The following is a 23,782-nucleotide window of genomic DNA, read 5'->3' on the forward strand; positions in this document are numbered from 1 at the left end:
GTTGAGCAGCTTTTCATGTGCTTCTTGGCCATCTGTATGTCTTCTTTGGAGAAATGTCTATGTAGGTCTTCTGCCCATTTTTGGATTGGGTTGTTTGTTTTTTTAATATTGAGCTGCATGAGCTGCTTGTAAATTTTGGAGATTAATCCTTTGTCAGTTGCTTCGTTTGCAAATATTTTCTCCCATTCTGAGGGTTATCTTTTTGTCTTGTTTATGGTTTCCTTTGCTGTGCAGAAGCTTTGAAGTTTCATTAGGTCCCATTTGTTTATTTTTGTTTTTATTTCCATTACTCTAGGAGGTGGATCAAAAAAGGTCTTGCTGTATTTATGTCAAAGAGTGTTCTTCCTATGTTTTCCTCTAAGAGTTTTATAGTGTCCGGTCTTACATTTAGGTCTCGAATCCATTTTGAGTTTATTTTTGTGTATGGTATTAGGGAGTATTCTAATTTCATTCTTTTACATGTAGCTGTCCAGTTTTTCCAGCACCACTTATTGAAGAGACTGTCTTTTCTCCATTGTATATCTTTGCCTCCTTTGTCATAGATTAGTTGACCATAGGTGCGTGGGTTTATCTCTGGGCTTTCTGTCTTGTTCCATTGATCTATGTTTCTGTTTTTGTGCCAGTACCATATTGTCTTGATTACTGTAGCTTTGTAGTATAGTCTGAAGTCAGGGAGTCTGATTCCTCCAGCTCCGTTTTTTTCCCTCAAGACTGCTTTGGCTATTCGGGGTCTTTTGTGTTTCCATACAAATTTTAAGATGATTTGTTCTAGTTCCATAAAAAATGCCATTGGTAATTTGATAGGGATTGCATTGAATCTGTAGATTGCTTTGGGTTGTATAGTCATTTTCACAATATTGATTCTTCCAATCCAAGAACTTGGTATATCTCTCCATCTGTTGGTATCATCTTTAATTTCTTTCATCAGTGTATTATAGTTTTCTGCATACAGGTCTTTTGTCTCCCTAGGTAGGTTTAGCCCTAGGTATTTTACTTTTTTTGTTGCAATAGTAAATGGGAGTGTTTCCTGAATTTCTCTTTCAGATTTTTCATCATTAGTATATAGGAATGCAAGAGATTTCTGTGCATTAATTTTGTATCCTGCACCTTTACCAAATTCATTGATGAGCTCTAGTAGTTTTCTGGTGGCATTTTTAGGATTCTCTATGTATAGTATTATGGCATCTGCAAACAGTGACAATTTTACTTCTTCTTTTTCCATTTGTATTCCTTTTATTTCTTTTTCTTCTCTGATCGCCGTGGCTGGGACTTCCAAAACTATGTTGAATAATAGTGGTGAGAGTGGACATCCTTGTCTCATTCCTGATCTTAGAGGAAATGCTTTCAGTTTTTCACTGTTGAGAATGATGTTTGCTGTGGGTTTGTCATATATGGCCTTTATTATGTTGAGGTAGGTTCCCTCTATGCCCACTTTCTGGAGAGTTTTTATCATAAATGGGTGTTGAATTTTGTCAAAAGCTTTTTGTGCATCTATTGAGATAATCATATGGTTTTCCTTCTTCAATTTGTTAATATGGTGTATCACATTGATTGATTTGTGTATATTGAAGAATCCTTGCATCCCTGGGATAAATCCCACTTGATCGTGGTGTATGATCCTTTTAATGTGTTGTTGGATTCTGTTTGCTAGTATTTTGTTGCGGATTTTTGCATCTATGTTCATCAGTGATATTGGTCTGTAATTTTCTTTTTTTGTAGTATCTTTGTCTGGTTTTGGTATCAGGGTGATGGTGGCCTCATAGAATGAGTTTGGGAGGATCCCTTCCTCTGCAATTTTTTGGAAGAGTTTGAGAAGGATGGGTGTTAGCTCTTCTCTAAATGTTTGATAGAATTCACCTGTGAAGCCATCTGGTCCTGGACTTTTGTTTGTTGGAAGATTTTTAATCACAGTTTCAATTTCATTACTTTTGATTGGTCTGTTCATATTTTCTATTTCTTCCTGGTTCAGTCTTGGAAGGTTATACCTTTCTAAGAATTTGTCCATTTCTTCCTGGTTGTCCATTTTATTGGCATAGAGTTGCTTGTAGTAGTCTCTTAGGATGCTTTATATTTCTGCGGTGTCTATTGTAACTTCTCCTTTTTCATTTCTAATTTTATTGATTTGAGTCCTCTCCCTCTTTTTCTTGATGAGTCTGGCTAATGGCTTATCAATTTTGTTATCTTCTCAAAGAACCAGCTTTTAGTTTTATTGATCTTTGCTATTGTTTTCTTTGTTTCTATTTCATTTTTTTCCCCTCTGATCTTTATGATTTCTTTCTTTCTGCTAACTTTGGGTTTTGTTTGTTTTTCTTTCTCTAGTTCCTTTAGGTGTAAGGTTAGATTGTTGACTTGAGATTTTTGTTGTTTCTTTAGGTATGCTTGTATAGCTATAAACTTCCCTCTTAGAACTGCTTTTGCTGTGTCCCATAGGTTTTGGATCATCGTGTTTTCATTGTCATTTGTCTCTAGGTATTTTTTGATTTCCTCTCTGATTTCTTCAGTGATCTCTTGGTTATTTAGTAACGTATTGTTTAGCCTCCATGTGTTTGTGCTTTTCACGTTTTTTTCCCTGAAATTGATTTCTAATCTCATAGCATTGTGGTCAGAAAAGATGCTTGATATGATTTCAATTTTCTTCAATTTACTGAGGCTTGATTTGTGACCCAAGATGTGATCTATCCTGGAGAATGTTCCACGTGCACTTGAGAAGAAAGTGTAATCTGCTGTTTTTAGATGGAATGTCCTATAAATATCAATTAAATCTATCAGGTCTATTGTGTCATTTAAAGCTTCTGTTTCCTTATTTATTTTCATTTTAGATGATCTGTCCATTGGTGGAAGTGAGGTGTTATAGTCCCCCACTATTATTGTGTTACTGTCGATTTCCTGTTTTATAGCTGTTAGCAGTTGCCTTATGTATTGAGGTGCTCCTATGTTGGGTGCATATATATTTATAATTGTTATATCTTCTTCTTGGATTGATCCCTTGATCATTATGTAGTGTCCTTCTTTGTCTCTTGTAACATTCTTTATTTTAAAGTCTATTTTATCTGAAATGAGTATAGCTACTCCAGCTTTCTTTTGATTTCCATTTGCATGGAATATCTTTTTCCATCCCCTCACTTTCAGTCTGTATGTGTCCCTAGGTCTGAAGTGAGTCTCTTGTAGACAGCATATAGATGGGTCTCGTTTTTGTATCCATTCAGCAAGCCTGTGTCTTTCGGTTGGAGCATTTAATCCATTCACGTTTAAGGTAATTATCGATATGTATGTTCCTGTAACCATTTTCTTAATTGTTTTGGGTTTGTTTTTGTAGGTCCTTTTCTTCTTTTGTGTTTCCCACTTAGAGAAGTTCCTTTAGCATTTGTTGTAGAGCTGGTTTGGTGGTGCTGAATTCTCTTAGCTTTTGCTTGTCTGTAAAGCTTTTGATTTCTCCATCAAATCTGAATGAGATACTTGCCAGGTAGAGTAATCTTGGTTGTAGATTCTTCCCTTTCATCACTTTAAGTACATCATGCCACTCCCTTCTGGCTTGTAGAGTTTCTGCTGAGAAATCAGCTGTTAACCTTATGGGAGTTCCCTTGTATGTTATTTGTCATTTTTCCCTTGCTGCTTTCAGTAATTTTTCTTTGTCTTTAATTTTTGCCAATTTGATTAGTATGTGCCTCGGCGTGTTTCTCCTTGGGTTTATCCTGTATGGGACTCTCTGCGCTTCCTGGACTTGGGTGGCTATTTCCTTCCCCATGTTTGCCAAGTTTTCGACTATAATCTCTTCAAATATTTTCTCTGGTCCTTTCTCTCTCTCTTCTCCTTCTGGGACCCCTATAATGTGAATGTTGTTGCGTTTAATATTGTCCCAGAGGTCTCTTAGGCTGTCTTCATTTCTTTTCATTCTTTTTTCTTTATTCTGTTCCGCAGCAGTGACTTCCACCATTCTGTCTTCCAGGTCACTTATCCGTTCTTCTGCCTCAGTTATTCTGCTATTGATTCCTTCTAGTGTAGTTTTCATTTCACTTATTGTATTGTTCATCTCTGTTTGTTTGTTCTATAATTCTTCTAGGTCTTTGTTACACATTTCTTGCATCTTCTTGATCTTTGCCTCCATTCTTATTCCGAGGTCCTGGATCATCTTCACTTTCATTATTCTGAATTCTTTTTCTGGAAGGTTGCCTATCTCCACTTCATTTAGCTGTTTTTCTCGGTTTTTTTCTTGTTCCTTCATCTGGTATATAGCCCTCTGCCTTTTCATCTTGCCTATCTTTCTGTGAATGTGGTTTTTGGTCCACAGGCTGCAGGATTGCAGTTTTTCTTGCTTCTGCTGTCTGCCCTCTGGTGGTTGAGGCTATCTAAGAGGCCTGATGTGAGGCTCTGGTGGTGGGTAGAGCTGACTGTTGCTGTGGTGGTCAGAGCTCAGTAAAACTTTAATCCACTTGACTGTTGATGGGTGGGGCTGGGTTCCCTCACTGTTGGTTGTTTGGCCTGAGGCAACCCAACACTGGAGCCTACCTGGGCTCTTTGGTGGGGCTAATGACAGACCCTGGGAGGGCTCACCCCAAGGAGTATTTCCCAGAACTTCTGCTGCCACTGTCCTTGTCCCCATGATGAAACAGAGCCACCCCCCGCCTCTGCAGGAGACCTTCCAACACTAGCAGGTAGGTCTGGTTCAGTCTCCCCTGGGGTCACTGCTCCTTCCCCTGGGTCCCGATGTGCACACTATTTTGTGTGTGCCCTCCAAGAGTGGGGTCTCTGTTTCCCCCAGTCCTGTCAAAGTCCTGCAATCAATTCCCACTAGGCTTCAAAGTCTGATTCTCTAGGAATTCCTCCTCCCGTTGCCGGAACCCCAGGTTGGGAAGCCTGACGTGGGGCTCAGGACCTTCACTCCATTGGGTAGACTTCTGTGGTATAAGTGTTCTCCAGTCTGTGAGTCACCCACCCAGCAGTTATGGGATTTGATTTTACTCTGATTGCGCCCCTTCTATTGTCTCATTGTGGCTTCTCCTTTGTCTTTGGATGTGGGGTATCTTTTTTGGTGAGTTCCAGCGTCTTCCTGTCGATGATTGTCCAGCAGCTAGTTGTGATTCTGGTGTTCTAGTACAAATGTTTATATAATGGAATTGGAGTGAGGAAACTTTATGAAAATTTGGTTGGTAGTTAACATTTAAATCATTCCGTCAACCAAAATGGAAGTAATTCATGAGTTCTAGCTTCTGTGAGGAAGATAAATTTGATAGAAGTCCTTCATGACATTGGATTTAAATGATATATTGGATCTTGGGCTGGTTCTGGGCTGTGTATCTGTCTTATCTTATTTTGCGAAGGAAAGAAGTTCAAGGTGTCTGGTTCAGCAAATGCCTTTTTCAGCTTATAGTGGCCGTCAGTAAGCCTTGGCTTGCAACCCCTCCCTCCAGCTTCCAAGCACATTTGAAGCTATCACCACGTCACCTTCCCCTCTGTACTGCTCGTTTTTTTCTCTCTTTCTTCCTCTTTTTTTTTTTTTTTTTTTTTGCGCCACAAACTTGTGGGATCTTGGTTCCCAGGCCGGAGGTTGGACCTGAGCTCCTGTGGTGGGAGCTCCAATTCCAAACCGCTGGACTAAGGGAGAACCTCATACCCCAAGGAATATCAATTGGAGTGAGGCCTCCTGTAGGCCCTCATCTCAGCACCAAGACCCAGCTCAATCCAACTACCTGCAAACTCCAGTACTTGACTTCTCAGGCCAAACAACCAGTAAGACATGAATACAGCACTACCCATCAAAAAAAAAAAAAAATTAAAAGACAAAAAATATGTTACAGACAAAGGAACAAGGTAAAAGCCTACAAGACCAAATAAATGAAGACAAAATAGGCAACATACCTGAAAAAGCATTCAGAGTAATGATACTAAAGGTGATTCAAAATCTTGGAAACATAATGGAGAAAATACAAGAAATATTTAACCAGGATCTAGAAGAACTAAAGAGCAAACAAAATGATGAACAACACAATAAATGAAAGTAAAAATACTCTAGAAGGAATCAATAACAGAATAACTGAGGCAGAAGAACGGATAAGTGAGCTGGAAGATAAAATTGTGGAAATAACTGCCAGGGAGCAGAATAAAGAAAAAAGAATGAAAAGAATTGAGGACAGTCTCAGAGACTTCTGGAACAACATTAAACACACCAACATTCGAATTATAGGGGTCTGAGAGAAGAAGAGAAAAAGAAAGGGTCTGAGAAAATATTTGAAGAGATTATAGTCGAAAACTTCCCTAACATGGGAAAGGAAATAGTCAGTCAAGTGCAGGAAGCACAGAGAGTACTATACAGGATAAACCCAAAGAGAAAAATGCCAAGACATATATTAATCAAACTATCAAAATACAATACAAGGAAAAAATATTAAAAGCAGAAAGAGAAAAGCAACAAATAACATACAAGGGCATCCCCATAAGGTTAAAAGCTGATTTTTGAGCAGAAGCTCTGGAAGCCAGAAGGGAGTGGCAGGACATATTTAAAGTGATGAAAGGGAAAAACCTACAACCAAGATTACTCTAGCCAGCAAGGATCTCATTCAGATTTGATGGAGAAATTAAACACTTTACAGATAAGCAAAAGCTAAGAGAATTCACCACCACCAAACCAGCTTTACAACAAATGCTAAAGGAACTTCTCTTGGCAGGAAACACAAGGGAAGGAAAAGATCTACAATAACAAACACAAAACAATTAAGAAAATGGTAATAGGAACATACATATCGATAATTACCTTAAATGTAAATGGATTAAATGCTCCAACCAAAAGACATAGACTGGCTGAATGGATACAAAAACAAGACCCATATATATGCTGTCTACAAGGGACCCACTTCAGGCCTAGGGACACATACAGAGTGAAAGTGAGGGGATGGAAAAAGATATTCCATGCAAATGGAAATCAAAAGAAAGCTGGAGTAACAATTCTCATGTCAGACAAAATAGACTTTAAAATAAAGAGTATTATAAGAGACAAAGAAGGACACTACATAATGATCAAGGGATCAATCCAAGAAGAAGATATAACAATTGTAAGTATTTATGCCCCCAACATAGGAGCACCTCAATACATAAGGCAAATGCTAACAGCCAAAAAAAGGGAAATCAACAGTAATATAGTAATAGTAGGGGACTTTAACACCGCACTTTCACCAATGGACAGATCATCCAAAACGAAAATAAATAGGGAAACACAAGCTTTAAATGACACATTAAACAAGATGGTCTTGATTGATATTTATAGGATATTCAATCCAAAAAGAAAAGAATACACTTTCTTCTCAAGTGCTCATGGAGCATTCTCTGGGATAGATCATATCTTGGGTAACAAATCTAGCCTGGGTAAACTTAAGAAAATTGAAATGATATCAAGTATCTTTTCTGACAATAATGCTATGAGACTAGATATAAGTTACAGGAAAAAAACTATAAAAAAACACAAACACATGGAGGCTAAACAATACGCTACTAAATAACTAAGAGGGCACTGAAGAAATCAAAGGGGAAATCAGAAAATACTTAGAAATAAATGACAATGAAAACCCGATGACCCAAAACCTACGGGATGCATCAAAAGCATTTCTAAGAGGGAAGTTTATAGCGATACAATCCTACCTCAAGAAACAAGGAACATCTCAAATAAACAACCTAACCTTACACATAAAGCAATTAGAGAAAGAAGAACAAAAATCCCCAAAGTTAGCTGAAGGAAAGACATCATAAAGATCAGATGAGAAATAAATGAAAAGGAAATGAAGGAAATGATAGCAAAGATCAATAAAACTAAAGGCTGGTTCTTTGAGAAGATAAACAAAATTGATAAACCATTAGCCAGACTCATCAAGAAAAAAAGAGAGAAGACTCAAATCAACAGAATTACAAATGAAAAAGGAGAAGTAACAACTGAATCTGCAGAAATACAAAGGATCATGAGAGATTACTACAAGCAACCATATGGCAATAAAATGGACAACCTGGAAGAAATGGACAAATACTTAGAAAAGTACAACCCTCCAAGACTGAACCAGGAAGAAATAGAAAATATGAACAGACCAATCACAAGCACTGAATTTGAAATTGTGATTAAAAATCTTCCAACAAACAAAAGCCCAGGACCCGATGGCTTCACAGGCGAATTCTATCAAACATTTAGAGAAGAGCTAACACCTATCCTTCTCAAACTCTTCCACAATATAGCAGAGGGAGGAACACACCCAAACTCATTCTATAAGGCCACCATCACCCTGATACCAAAACCAGACAAAGATGTCACAAGAAAAGAAAACTACAGGCCAATAACACTGATGAACATAGATGCAAAAATCCTCAACAAAATACTAGCAAACAGAATCCAACAACACATTAAAAGGATCATACACCATGATCAAGTGGGGTTTATCCCAGGAATGCAAGGATTCTTCAATATATGCAAATCAGTCAGTGCGATATACCATATTAACAAATTGAAGGGGTAAAACCATATGATAATCTCAATAGATGCAGAAAAACTTTTGACAAATTCAACACCCGTTTATTATAAAAACTCTCTGGAAAGTAGGCATAGAGGGAACTTACCTCAACATAATAAAGGCCATATATGACAAACCCACAGCCAACATCGTTCTCAATGGTGAAAGACTGAAAGCATTTCCTCTAAGATCAGGAACAAGACAGGGTTGCCCATTCTCACCACTATCATTCAACATGGTTTTGGAAGTTTTAGCCACAGCGATCAGAGAAGGAAAAGAAATAAAAGGAATCCAAATCGGAAAAGAAGAATTAAAACTGTCAGTGTTTGCAGATGACATGATACTATACATAGAGAATACTAAAGATGCTACCAGAAAACTACTAGAGCTAATCAATGAATTCGGTAAAGTAGCAGGATACAAAATTAATGCATGGAAATCTCTTGAATCCCTATACACTAATGATGAAAAATCTGAAAGAGAAATTAAGGAAACACTCCCATTTACCACTGCAACAAAAAGAATAAAATTCCTAGGAATAAACCTACCTAAGGAGACAAAAGACCTGTATGCAGAAAACTATAAGACACTGATGAAAGAAATTAAAGGTGATAGAAACAGATGGAGAGATATATTATGTTCTTGGATTGGAAGAATCAACATTGTGAAAATGACTATACTACCCAAAGCAATCTACAGATTTAATGAAATCCCTATCAAACTGCCAATGGCATTTTTCACAGAACTAGAGCAAAAAATTTCACAATTTGTATGGAAACACAAAAGACCCCGAATAGCCAAAGCAATCTTGAGAACGAAAAATGGAGCTGGAGGAATCAGGCTCCTGGACTTCAGACTATACTACAAAGCTACAGTAATCAAGACAGTATGGTACTGGCACAAAAACAGACATATAGATCAATGGAACAGTATAGAAAGCCCAGAGATAAACTCATGCACATATGGTCACCTTACCTTTGGTAAAGGAGGCAAGAAATTACAATGGAGAAAAGACAACCTCTTCAATAAGTGGTGCTGGGAAAACTGGACAACTACATGTAAAAGAATGAAATTAGAACACTTCCTAACACAATACACAAAAATAAAATGGATTAAAGACCTAAATGTAAGGCAAGACACTATAAAACTCTTCATGGAAAACATAGGCAGAACACTCTATGACATAAATCACAGCAAGATACCTTTTTGACCCACCTCCTAGTGAAATGGAAATAAAATCAAAAATAAACAAATGGGACCTAATGAAACTTAAAAGCTTTTGCACAGCAAAGGAAACCGTAAAAAAGACGAAAAGACAACCCTCAGAATGGGAGAAAATATTTGCAAATGAAGCAACTGACAAAGGATTAATCTCCAAAATATACAAGCAGCTTATGCAGCTCAATATCAAAAAAGCAAACAACCCAATCCATAATGGGCAGAAGACCTAAATAGACATTTCTCCAAAGAAGATACACAGATTGCCAACAAACACATGAAAAGATGCTCAACATCACTAATCATTAGAGAAATGCAAATGAAAACTACAATGAGGTATCACCTCACACCGGTCAGAATGGGCATCATCAAAAAAATCTACAAACAATAAATGCTGGAGAGGGTGTGGAGAAAAGGAAACCCTCTTGCACTGTTGGTGGGAATGTAAATTGATACAGCCACTATGGAGAACAGTATGGAGTTTCCTTAAAAAACTAAAAATATAGTTACCATCTGATCCTGCAACCCCACTCCTGGGCATATACCCTGAGAAATCCATAATTCAAAAAGAGTCATTTACCACAGTGTTCATTGCAGCACTATTTACAATAGCCAGGACATGGAAGCAACCTAAGTGTCCATCAACAGATGAATGGATAAAGAAGATGTGGCACATATATACAATGCAATATTACTCAGCCACAAAAAGAAACGAAATTGAGTTACTTGTAGTGAGTTGGATGGACCTAGAGTCTGTCATACAGAGTGAAGTGAGTCAGAAGGAAAAAAACGAATACTGTATGCTAACACATATATATGGAATCAAAAAAAAAAAAAAAAAGGTCCTAATGAACCTAAGGCCAGGACAGGAATAAAGACACAGATGTAGAGAATGGACTTGAGGACATGGGGAGGGGGAAGTGTAAGCTGGGACGAAGTGAGAGAGTAGCATTTACATATATACAGTACCAAATGTAAAATAGATAGCTAGTGGGAAGCAGCTGCATAGCACAGGGAGATCAGCTCGGTGCTTTGCAACCACCTAGAGGGGTGGGGTAAGGAGGGTGGGAGGGAGACACAAGAGAGAGGGTATATGAGGATATACGTATGCACATAGCTGATTCATTTTGTTATACAGCAGAAACTAATACAACACTTTAAAGCAATTATACTCCAATAAAGATGTTAAAAAAAAAAGTCTAACCAGTTGCTAGCATTTCTCTTTTGCTATTATAAATAATACTGCTATATTATTTAGGCACATGTCTTTTTCTATATTTAGATGGTCAATTATGCAACATCGAAAAGGGTTGAGTTTGTGGAAATACTTATGTTTTAAGTTTCAAGCAAAGAAATGAAATGGCTTAGGGACAAACCATTAGTTAGAAGACTGTCATAAGTAAGTGGATTACGATGAAAGCCAGGTGATGGAATTCCAGGGAGATATTGGGAATGAATATATTTTAACATAGTTGAGAATAGTGGGGAAATATTCATATACAAGGGAACATTAAAGCTGAACATTGAAAGATAAATATATTTTACAAGACAGAGAGGAGAATAAAGAACACTTTTAGAATAAAAAGGCATGCAGTTGTAAACGAGTTTGACACATTAAGAAAATGGATTATTTAATGGAATATATGGTACATGGAGGGGAGAAAAAGGCAGATGTTGAATTAGGATAAAGGTAGCTGGGATCAGATAGGTTAAAGCTTTGATTTCCTGCTGTGTCATTTGAACTTTATCGCATAAATTATGGGGAGTCATGGAAGGTCTTTGAGTAGGGGCCATTGATGTATACCCGTCCTATCCTTTAAGATGGAAACATAGTTTTTATTCAGTCCCCGTGGGGGAATGAATCAAAGCCAGCCTTACCCAAGCACCCTTGTCTCAGATGCCCCTCCAGAACCACTTGACTGTGCATTTGTCTTACTCACTGCTTTCTGTCCTCAAATCCATGGTTTTCTGAACTCTCTCTGGAATGTGTTGTAGCGCTTTGATTCTTCAAACACATTTGGATACCCTTTCCTCACTCAGTGACTTCAGTTTCCTGCTTAGCTATAAGTTGCTAGATTTTAGTGTCATCTGCAGGTTGAAATAACAAATACTTCCTCTCCAAGCCTCATCGTCATAGACTCCTCCCCATTTTGTTCATTCCTGTAGCAATCCCAGCCAGAAAACAGCTGCCAAGAAGGGCCCTACATGGCAGGGTTGAATCATTGTGACAGACCATGTGACCCTCAGAGCCTAAAATATTTACTGTCTTGCCGCTTACAGAAAACATTTGCTGATGTCTGCCCTAGATCAAAGCAAATGAATGGTTATCAGGCAGTTAATGAAAAGCAACTAATCTGTAGGCACATTCTTGAAATGTTTTAAAATTTCAAGTAAAGAATAAAATGCCACAGATATTTATGCAAAATAAAAGGTCATCCAAAAAGGAATAAATTCCAGGTTGTCTTAACACTTTATGTCTTATAACAATAGAGGAACATCTATATAACTATGTAAGAAAAGTTTGTGGCCTAGCCAGTTTATGACACTTGTGTGAAAGCTGTAGAAAGACATTATCAAATAGGCAAGGACATGGAATATATTTTTTCCATTTATCTTTCTTGAAAAATTACTTGGAGACCTATTCCTGATATCTCTGAGATGAATCAAAATAAAGAAGTTATTAAAAGAGTAGTCACAGAATGAATGAACGAACTAGTAGCTTAAATGAAAATAATTTAAACATAAAATTATATTAAATCACAGCTAGACAAATGGTGGAAAGGAAAACTCTAATGTAAATATCTTAAATGATTCTTGGAAAGGGTAAATACACAGTAAAAATAATAATATAATGATAGTAAGATAACAATAGTAGTCTAAGACAAAAATTCTGTAAACTACCTAAAAATAGGATTTGATAAGTAAGAGAATATCATATTATGCTGATTTCTTCATCATTTACAGAGTACATATGCCTGTGTATATGTACATAATATGTATTTTATTCTTTTTTTTATTAAGGTATAGTTAATTTACAATGTTGTGTTACTTTCAAGTGTACAGCAAAGTGATCCAGTTATACGTGAATATATATCTATTCTCTTTCAGATTCTTTTCCATTATAGGTTATTACAAGATATTGAGTATAGTTTGCTCTGCTATACAGTAGGTCCTTATTGTTTACCTATTTTACCTATTTTATATATAGTAGTGTATATATGTTAATCCCAAACTCCTAATTTATCTCCCCCACCCACCTGCCGCTATCCCCTTTGGTTTCTATGTCTGTGAGTTTATTTCTGTTTTGTAAATAAGTTCATTTGTATCTTTTTTTTTTTTTAGATTCCACAAATAAGTGATATCATATGATATTTGTCTTTCTCTGTCTGATTTACTTCACTTAATATGATAATCTCTGATTCCATCCATGTTGCTACAGATGGCATTATCTCATTCTTTTTTATGGCTGAGTAATATTCCATTGTGTGTGTGTGTGTGTGTGTGTGTGTGTGTGTGTATACATACACACCACATCTTTATCCATTCATCTGTCAATGGACATTTAGGTTGCTTCCATGTCTTGGCTATTGTAAATAGAGCTGCAATGAACATTGGGTTGCATGTATCTTTTCGAATTAAAGTTTTCTCTGAGTATATGCCCAGGAGTGGGATTGCAGGACCAGATGGTAACTCTATCTTTAGTTTCTTAAGGAACCTCCATACTGTTCCCCATAGTGGCTGCACCAATTTACCTTCCCACCAACAGTGTAGGAGGGTCCCCTTTTCTCCACACTCTCTCCAGCATTTATTATTTGTAGACTTTTTAATGATGGCCATTCTGACTGATATAATACCTCATTATAGTTTTGATTTGTATTTCTCTAATAATTAGTGATGTTGAGCATCTTTTCATTTGCCTGTTGGCCATCTGTATGTATTCTTTGGAGAAATGTCTATTTAGGTCTTCTACCCATCTTTTTATCAGGTTTTTTGTTTTGTTTTGTTTTGTTTTGATATTGAGCTGTATGAACTGTTTATGTATTTTGGAGATTAATTCCTTGTCAGTAGCATTGTTTAAAAATATTTTCTCCCAGTCCATAGGTTGTCTTTTTGTTTTGTTTATGGTTTCCTTTGCTGTGCAAAAGCTTTTAAGTTTCATTAGGCCCCATTTGTTTATTTTTGTTTTTATTTCCATTACTCAGGAGATGGATTCAAAAAAATATTGCTGCGATTTATGTCAAAAAGTGTTCTGCCTATGTTTTTGGTCTTATAGTGTCCGGCCTTACATTTAGGTCTTTAATCCATTTTGAGTTTATTTTCATATCTGGTGTTAGAGAATATTCTAATTTCATTCTTTTACATGTAGCTGTCCAGTTTTCCCAGCACCACTTATTGAAGAGACTGTCTTTTCTCCATTGTATATTCTTGCCTTCTTTGTCATAGATTGACATAAGTGCATGGATTTATTTCTTGGCTTTCTATCCTGTTCCATTGATCTGTATGTCTGTTTTTTGTGCCAGTACCATACTGTTTTGATTACTGTAGCTTTGTATTATACTCTAAAGTCAAGGAGCGTGATTCCTCCAGCTTCGTTCTTCTTTCTCAATATTGCTTTGGCTATTCAGGGTCTTCTGTATTTTCCATATAAATTTTAGAATTTTTTGTTCTAGTTCTGTGAAAAATGTCATTGGTAATTTGATAGGGATTGCATTGAATCTGTAGATTGCCTTGAGTAGTATGGTAATTTTGATGATATTGAGTCTTCCAATCCAAGAATGAAGTATATCTTTCCATCTGTTTGTGTCATCTTCAATTTCTTTCATCAGCGTCTTATAGTTTTTGGAGTACAGGTCTTTTGCCTCCTTAGGTAGGTTTATTCCTAGATATTTTATTCTTTTTGATGCAGTACAAAATATATTTTATTCTTAATGCTGAAAATTAGAGCAATAGCAGTAAAACATATTTTTATGAAACTTAAAAATAACCACTGGTATAGCTTAAAATTGAATGTTCATCTTCCAAGTAATAGGAGAAAAAAAGAAAATAAAACAAAGTATATGACAAAAAAACTTGTGAGAAAGATTACTGTTTTTTGTTGCTGTCTGACTGTGGCATTATAAAGGAAACTTTGAGAAACCAGGGGGTATGCTTTCAAGGAAAAGCAACCTGGGTCAATATTTTATGGAGAAATGGCAAAATGTGGTTGTTAATAGCCATTGAATATTGTTTTTATTCATTCATTAACAAGTATTTATTGAATATCTTACTATGTGCCAGGCACTATTCTAGGAACAAGGGATAAAGTGCTAAACAAGACAAGTAATATTCCTGCTCTTATTTAATATACATCCTAGTTGGGAAGAGGGAAAGGAAAGTAAAAAAAAAAAAAAAAAAAAAACTAAGTAAATGAATGAACAAGATCATTTGAAAGATTATTAACTTTTACAAAGGCAATCGAGAGTGATCGTGAACACTTTGTGTAGAGTGTGTTGTATAGAGTTTCAGTGACCTCCCTGAAGAGACACTTGAACTAAGACTTGAATGATCTGAAGGATCCAACAATGCAAATATCTGGGGGCAGAGTATTTCAGGTAGAGAGAATACCAACCAGTGCCAAGGCTGTGTTTGTTGTATTTGAGGAACAGGGAGAAGGTGTGTGTGCTATAGTGTAGTGAACCTGGGGGAGAGGGGTTCCAGATGAGGTTGGAGGGAAAGACAGGAAAAGATTCTGTAGTGCCTCATTGACCTTTGTAATACATTTGGATTTAAAGTTTAATGGAAAGTCCTTGAGGTCATTAACCATGGCAGTGATATGATCCAATCATTCATGGCAGGGAAAGGTCACTCATGCTATTGTGTAGAGAGAAGATGCAGGGGGCAAAATGAATGTATAGAGGTCAGTTAGGAGGTTACTGCAGTTGTATAAGAGACAGTGGAAGCTTCAGTCCCAATTGTAGCAGATTGAAGCTTCAGATCAAAAAAAAAAAAAAAAAAAGCAAACAGATTTTGGGTATATTTTTGAGGTAAAGGAGAAGAGATTTGCTTATAGACTGGATGTGGTGTGGGGAGGCAAGTAAAGGGATATCTCTAGGATTTAGTCTTGAGGAATTGGGTAGAGAGGCATGTTTTGTGGAGGGAATCAAGAATGTTGTATAAGCCATGTTAATTTAAATTCAAGAAGTACATTCTAGACCAAAATGGACTTGGCAATTGAACATAAGTGTCTGGGACTCAGTGGCAAGGTATTGCTAGATGCTTAGGCTTGAGTTCCAGATGGATTACTTAATGGCTGTGTGACCTTCAATAAGACTTACCTGTCTACACTTTGGCCTCCAAATCTGAAGAAAATGTGTACAATAGTGGTACTTACTTCATATGGATGTAAAATGCTGAAAATATATACTATAAATAACAGTATTTATTATGGTAGCTGCCACATGGTAAGTTTATGTGGTCTGCTACTTACGCTATGAGTTAGAATACTTTTGTCTGCAAGTTACAAAACCTCAACTGCTTAAAAAATAAAATAATTGATATAATAAGAAACCATTAGGTAAGACGTTTCTAAAATTGGTCAATTCAGTGGCTCAAGAAGTCCAGGACTCATTTTTTCATTTTGTTTTGTTTGTTTTTAGCTGTTCTCTTCTCAATTTATCAGTATATCCTCCTGATTATGGCAACTAAGGGATAACATCTAGTGGAAGAAGTAGGACTGTTTGTTCTCATTCATCTCTCTTTTCTTTCATGAACTTTTTCTTTTGAAAATTTTCAAGCATATAGGAAAATTGAAAGAACAGTCCTTCTAGCCAAACCTTTTGAAATTAAGTTGCAGATTCATTCTAAATTCTAAATTCATTCTAAATTCTTCAGCATGCATCTCCTAAGAATAAGGATAATATCCTGTGTAAGAATAGTATAATCGTCAGATTTAAGGTTTACAAAAATTCCATAATATTATTTCAAATTGAAAGCATATTCAAATTCTCCATCGGCTCCCAAATATCCTTTATATCTGTTTCCGCAACCCCCCCCCCCCAATCTAGGACCAATGATTATGTGCCCATTGCATTTGTTTATGAGTCTTTAGTCTTTCTTAATCTAGGACAGTCCCCATACCTTTTAATTTTTTGTGACACTGATGTTTTGAAAAGTTCAGGTCTTGTAATAAGTACCACATTCTAGATTTTTGTGATTGTTTCCTAATGGTGTCATTTAAATTTTTCTCAATTAACTGTACACACAGACATCAGGTCTAGAGCCTTGAGTAGATTTAGGTTATTTTAGGCAAGACAACTTCATGGGTGATGCCATGTACAACACATTGCAGCATATCAGGCACAATGTCAGGATGTCCTACTATTGGTGATATTAAGTGTGATTACCTGGTTAAAGTGGTGACCGTCATATCTCTCCATAACAAAGGTATATATTCCCTGCAGAGTTCAGTAGTTAATCTGGGGTAGGGGGTGGTACTTCGCCATCTTGTCCTTTCTCAGCTAATGACTTCAGGATCCGTTGAATTGCTTATTGCACTGCAGGTTATAAAATAGCAATATTCTATCATTCCTTTCACATTTATCAGTTTGTATTTTTTCTGTAGAGAAAGGCACCCCTTCTTTTACTTAAATGTTACATGTTACTATGGAGTCATACATTTATTTTTAATGTTATAATCAATTACAGTGATTACTATCTCTGATGCTTAAATTGTCCCAAATTTTGCCAGTTGGAACCCCTTCAAGTTGGCTCCTCTGTGCTTTTGACATTATCCCTTTAGTCTTCGAATGTTCCTTTGCTTTCTGGCACAACAAGTTATCTAATATTAACCTTGCACTTTTCTGTCCCAGACATAGATTAGCCATTTCTATAAGCTGTTGTTACCTTAGGTGGGGACTGGCATTTAGAAACCAAGATACATTGTCGGGGTATTTATTGATGGTGGTTTATTATTCCTTCTGTCTTCTTGTAGTGGAAAGAGCTAGGAGAAACATATATATATATATATATATATTCACACACATACATATATAATCTATATAATCATAAGTTTATATTGATATCTGCAATTCAAATTTAACGTTACACTGTCTTATTTTACTTTATGTTTGCCGTTTTTTCCCTTAAAGTGCATATCTTTATTTCTAATAACAGATTATATATCTATAGCTATATAATATAACAGATTATATATAATATATAAACATAATAGATTATATATAATTATTATATATATTACAATACAAATAAAATGACAAAATTAGAACACTGACATCACTATGATAAAAAAACCTACTGAGTAAATTTTAAGATTTCTTTGTAGTTCTTTTTGTTTTTAGAGCATATGCCACTAAGGATACATAGAGAAGTATATTCAAAGTTACATGATATAATGATTGTGGTTATGCTATCATTTTGTTATAGAGTATCCAGTTGTGTTCAGTTGTTTCATCTGCCTTTTTTAGGAGCAAAGAAACCATTCCTAGAAGCTCTGGGGGCCCCTTCCTGAGTCTCATTGGCAATGAAATGGGATTTTTCAAGATTGTCTTTGACTAATAAGTATTTATTTCTTAGTGACATGGAGGAAAGATGGAAATGAGGACAAAATCTGGGCTTTTTACAAGGAAGAGAGGGAAAGACTATTTGACTGGCACCATCACTGTCTGTTACACTTATTATTATAACAATTGTTACACATTTCTAGGCCACTTCACTAAATACATGCACGTTTGCCACTCTCTACCTTTAACATTAATGTTTAAAAAATGCAAATCCCCGGTGTTGGCATGGCTGTGGTGATGATGATATTTTCATATGTTACCGATGAACGTGTAAATGGGAACTATCATTGCGAAAATCAGTTTGACAAGATGTAAAGAACCATACTTACATGGTTTGGTTTAAAAATTTAACTCCTTTGAACTTGTCATGTGGAAATAACCCAAATAATTCAAACAACTTAAATGTCTGTGTAGTGAAATGGTTAATTAACTCATAATGCAGTTACTTAATGGAGGTGTGGCTTCATCATAAATGATAATTATGAAAACCATGTGGTAACTGTGTAGTAGGAAAAGTGTTTATAAAGCTGAATGGGGCAAAAACCCAGAATGCAAGAGTATGCCTATGCAGTAATTGTAATTTAAAAATTATGTCTTTATATGAGCAAAGGCTAGAAAAGAACCTGGTAAAAGAAAGTCAGTTTGATAGGGATGAATGGATGGTGGACTGTAGATAAATCCTTAATTTTATTTAGAATTTTGTTAGTGTTTTTCAACTGAAACAAAAACAAAGGCAACTGAGGGGAAAAATCCCTCCCATGTTCTGAAGTCAACCAGAGATTTAGCTGAGCTCTTAAGCAGATTTAAATCTTCTTTTAAAGAAAATTTTGATTGTATCTGCAAGCACTTTCATACCCTGCCTTGCCCCTTCAACTGGAAAAGTATGTCAGATTCCACAATTACCCTAACAGAATGTCAATTGTGCCAGTGGAATGTCTCATATCAAAAGCCGATGGAATTTGCTTCGTTCAGCCACACAGAGGAACTGCACCTTCAGTGCTGCCAGAAAGCTCAGTCTGGAATTGATTGCTTGAGTTCTCTCCCAGAGCACAGTTGAAGTGATTGCTTTTTGAGAAATTCTCGAAGGGATTTGCTGACCAGGTGCCTACTGGGCTGCCTGTGTCCCTGGCTAAAGCAGAACCTGAAGAAGGAAGATCCTGGGCTCATCAAGTGGAAGGGTCTTTGGGGAGGAGATCCATTCTGAGAAATTCAGTGCCAAGAGTTGAAATTGTGAGCTTGGAAAATATGATAAAGAGAAGGAGCTGGAAGGAACCATGTGGACATCCAAACTAAAAGGCCAGGTAATGGAAACATAAAACCCAGCTGAAAATGAGATTCTCAAAGCATGTATGTGAGGACATTTCTTTTATATAGTCTCTGGCCAGAACAGGGTTAGCCTCTCCAAAGTTCTAACTGTCTGGGCCAGTAAAGAAGCCCATTCCTCACTTTTTCTGGGCTCTGTTCTTACGTGAATGCTTGCAAATTACATTGCCTTTGCTGATTTTAGAATTGCCTTCACTGAGTAGCAATTTAATATTTTCCCCTTTGCTTTAATAAAGAATCTCTACAAGCAATAGCTGTGGGAAGACTGTTGTTTTATCTTCTGTAAAGCCACTTTGAAGGCATCATCTGTTGTTTTACTCAACATCTAAGTGATGATTTCTTCTTACAGCTATGTGATAAATGCTTTTGAGAATTCTTTTTAGAATGCAGTGCCAGGAAAACATTTCTGTCTTCTCAGGAACTGGTTAGTTTCCTTTTATCCTATGGCAAGAGCTTTGAAACTGTAGTTTTACTTCTCTTTTTGCCTTGAGTGCCAGGAAGCTCACAGCTAAATGAAATACTTGAACATAATGTAAAACTTCTCTTGCAATTGTTGTCAGACATAATTATCTTCCTTCCTTGAAAATATTCTGGTTTTGACTCATAGATACAGAGAACAAGCCGGAGGTTGTCAGAGGGGAGGCGGGTGGGGAGTTGGGTGAAACAGGTGAAAGGGACTAAGAGGTACAAACTTCCAGTTATAAATAGATAAGTCATGAGGATGTAATATAAAGCATAGGGAATATAGTCAATAACAGTGCAATAACTTCATATGGTAACAGATGGTTACTAGACTTAATGTGCTGATCAATTCGTGGGGTATATAAATGTCGAATCACTATGTTGCGCACCTGAAACTAATACAATATTGAATGTCAACTATACTTCAATAAATTTTTTAAAAAATATGCTGTTCTTGTCATCCTTTTATTGAAATATATTTATTTTTGACTAACCAATTTACTTTAGTGTTCTTCTTTGCATCACTTAAAAATTTAGAAGGGGAAAGAGATTATCTGTAAATAAATGTCCAATGGGAAAGTGAAAGCAGCAGTTTGTAATAGAAAGAATAGGGGTTTGGGTAGCACACAAGCCTGAGTTCAAATTCTTGCTTCTCTGCTTGTGAGCCTTATGAGCTTGGGCTTATTGCTGACCTTGATTAACACTCAATGTCTTCATTTACAAAGTGGATATAATAGGCCAGATAAAAATATACAATAAATTTACTGTGTGGATTCTAGCCTGGAAAAGAAAGGACTGAAGGGAGATACAAAGGTTGTCAGAAAATATAGGAAGAGCTATCATATACATTCTAAAGGGCTAGCAGAAATAGGGCTAGTAGATGAACTAGAAAGTAGATTTTGATTCCCCAAAAAAAGAAGCAATTTCTCACTATTAGATCCTTCTGATGATAGAATGGGGTTCTTGCTACCTCAGGTGGTGAGCAGACTCTAGTTGAACAGATTTGAGGTTCCTGAGGCAAAGTTCCAACCCTGGATGGAACATTATCCTAAGTGCCGTAGAAAGTTCTGCCCAGCTCTTAGTGATCTTGTTATACCACCCTTACCCTCCGTAAGCTTGTTCTTAGCAACCAAACTGATCATATCACACCACAGTCTGACCAGGCATCCCCCCAAACCTTAGAAAGTAAGTTCATGGCTATTTTTCATTTTTCAGTGTTGCCTTTATTTGATATCCTGCAGGCACTGTGGAACCCACGAAGACCCTAACCAAATACAGTCAGCTCTCCGTGTCGGAGGGTTCCACATCATGGATTCAACCAACTGTGGATAGAAAATATTCAGAAAAAAAATTCCAGCAAGTTCTAAAAAGCAAAACTTGAATTTGCTGCAAGCCAGCAACTATTTATGTAGCATTTACATTGTTTTAGGTATTATAAGTGACCTAGAGATTAGTTAAAGTAGGCAGGAGTTTGTGCGTAGGTTATATGCAAATACTATGCCATTTTATATAAGGGACTTGAGCATCCTCAGATTTTGGTATCTATGGGGGTCCTGCAACCAATCCCCTGCAGAAACCGAGGGACGATACACAGTCAACACTTGAACAACAGGGGTTCCACTTATATGCGTATTTTTTTCACTGAATATGTATCACAGTACCACACCATCTGCGGTTGGTTGAATCTGTGGATGTGGAACCGCAGATATTGAGGGCCGACTGTAAAGTTATTTATGGATTTTTGTGTGGAGAGTCTGTGTCCCTAACCCCTGCATGGTTCAAGGGTCAACTGTATAAGGAACCCAGAGTTAGAGGTAGGAGTTTCTCACTAAACTAACTTAGTAGGTCTATAAATAAATTGCTTTCTGATTAAAAGCATACCCAATTCACACTTCTAGTATTCCTCCCAAACATTCTGTTTCAAAATTTGAGGGTAAATTTTGACCCCTCCTTTACTGAGGTCTACCATGTCAAATCAGTAACCAAAGACCTATCTAGTCCTCTTTGAAATGTTTTTACAGCCACATCTTCTTTTCTAGCTTAGTTCAGTGGAAAAAGGGAGACATTGGGACAACACACTTCTTGATTCAAACCTCAGTTCTAATCCTTTCTAGCTAGATGACTGGGCAAGCTATTTAACCTCCATGAGCCTCTGCTGATTCATCTGTAAAATGGGCTTGCTAATAGGGTTGTTGTAAGGAATAAATAAAATAATGTATACAATTCACATAGCATCGGGCTAGATGCATAATAGTTACTCAATAAATCTTGGTTCTCTTTCTTCTCCCTTACCTTCTCTAAGGGTTTCTCTGATGACATTAGTTAGAATGCTAATATCTGTCATCTGGCAATCAATTACAGATTGTCCTGAAGTATTCCATAGAAGCATTTTATTATTTTTAGCTTCTGATAACTCTTCTCTCCAACTAAACTTTAAGCCCATTCATTTAGTCATTTACTTAATACCCACTTATTTAAAAGTGACTAAGTACCAATCACTGACTGACACTTTCAATGGATATGGGAATTCTATTCTTAAGGGGTGTACTTCCTGGTACCTGGCACATATGCTTATACATATCAAATGAATGACTGAATAAATACTTCAAGCATCACAATTTAATCCTGTGACTCAAGGTAAAATGGATAGAAAGAGAGAAAGACTGGAAAGAAATGAGATCAATTAGGTGATTATCACAATAGGCCATGTGAGATAAAACCAGTATTTGGGTAGGGAAATGACAATAGAAAGGAAAATCCTGGGAGACAATTTAGGTAGGGCATAAAGATTTTGGATAGAGGAGTGATTCTGGAGGTAAACTCATCAGGAATGATTTAGTGACTGGCTATCAAGGAGTTAGAAGGGAAACAAAATCAATGTTTTGAGTGTTAGTGTCCTTATGGTCTGTAGGTACCATTAATTGGCATCAGGGATTACAAAGTGGAGTATGTCTAAAGGGAAAGATGAGTTAAGCCCTAAATGTGTTTGGTTTGAGGTGTTGGTGGGATTTTCAAGGAGAATTAGTGAGAAATTTGGGAGAATATCTCAAGAGATAGGAATGTAGGCAGAATTTTTCCTAGAAAGACAATGTGGAGAAGAGAATTTTAGGTAGAGGTAGCAAATGTGCAAAAGCCTAGAAGTTAAAAGGGTCAGCACCCTTAAGCCTTTTACAAGTAGTGTGATAAGAGGAATGGGGGGTGAAGGGGGGAAAAACAGGAGCCACAACTGGATCTGTAAGGCAGGGTCAGGTCATAAAGGACCATGTATGAAAGATAAAGGATTCTAGACTATGTCTTGTAGGTGATGGGAAGCCATTCAACATGTACGTGGCCGGATTATTAGATCAGGAAATACAGGATGGAAGAAACCTACAAGTTGTCCTTAAAGTAGATGACACAGGCCCCAAGACTGGAGTCAAAATGGTCCTTTTCCAATGAGCCTAATCCTTGAAACTCTACCACCAAGACAAGTTCTTCCCTCTTATTAGGCTCAGTTAAGCTTTCTGCTCTGGATAAAAGGTAGCTTTTCTTCTTCTTCCTCTCCTCTTCTTCCTTCATCTGCTAACAGAGGAAGAGAAAGAAGATGAACTTCCTTGCTCTCCAACTTCAGCAAATTCCTACTGTGGATTCTGAAGGAGGGGAATCACTTTCAAAGTCCTTTAGGGGAGAATCTATGGATTGTGTTGCCAGCAGAGTCAAGCCACCCCCTACATTGTTTTTGAGCATCTCTGGGGGATG

The 23,782-nt window shown here is 36.8% G+C and overlaps 1 long non-coding RNA gene across 2 annotated transcripts in view; it reads left to right on the forward strand.

Moving 5' to 3' along the window:
* Positions 1-23,782, forward strand: part of LOC132367919 (uncharacterized) — a 301,773-nt gene that overhangs the window by 108,108 nt on the left and 169,883 nt on the right. Inside the window, exon 1 of one of the 2 annotated variants that reach the window (XR_009503877.1) lies at positions 19,253-19,560. The exons of the other annotated variant lie outside the window; for it this stretch is intronic. This is a non-coding gene — a long non-coding RNA (uncharacterized LOC132367919). Of the gene's footprint in view, positions 1-19,252; positions 19,561-23,782 lie in introns of those variants that run through there. 2 annotated transcript variants of the gene reach the window in all.

This window comes from Balaenoptera ricei, chromosome 6 (assembly GCF_028023285.1).
Source record: "Balaenoptera ricei isolate mBalRic1 chromosome 6, mBalRic1.hap2, whole genome shotgun sequence".
Taxonomy (NCBI): Eukaryota; Metazoa; Chordata; class Mammalia; order Artiodactyla; family Balaenopteridae; genus Balaenoptera; species Balaenoptera ricei.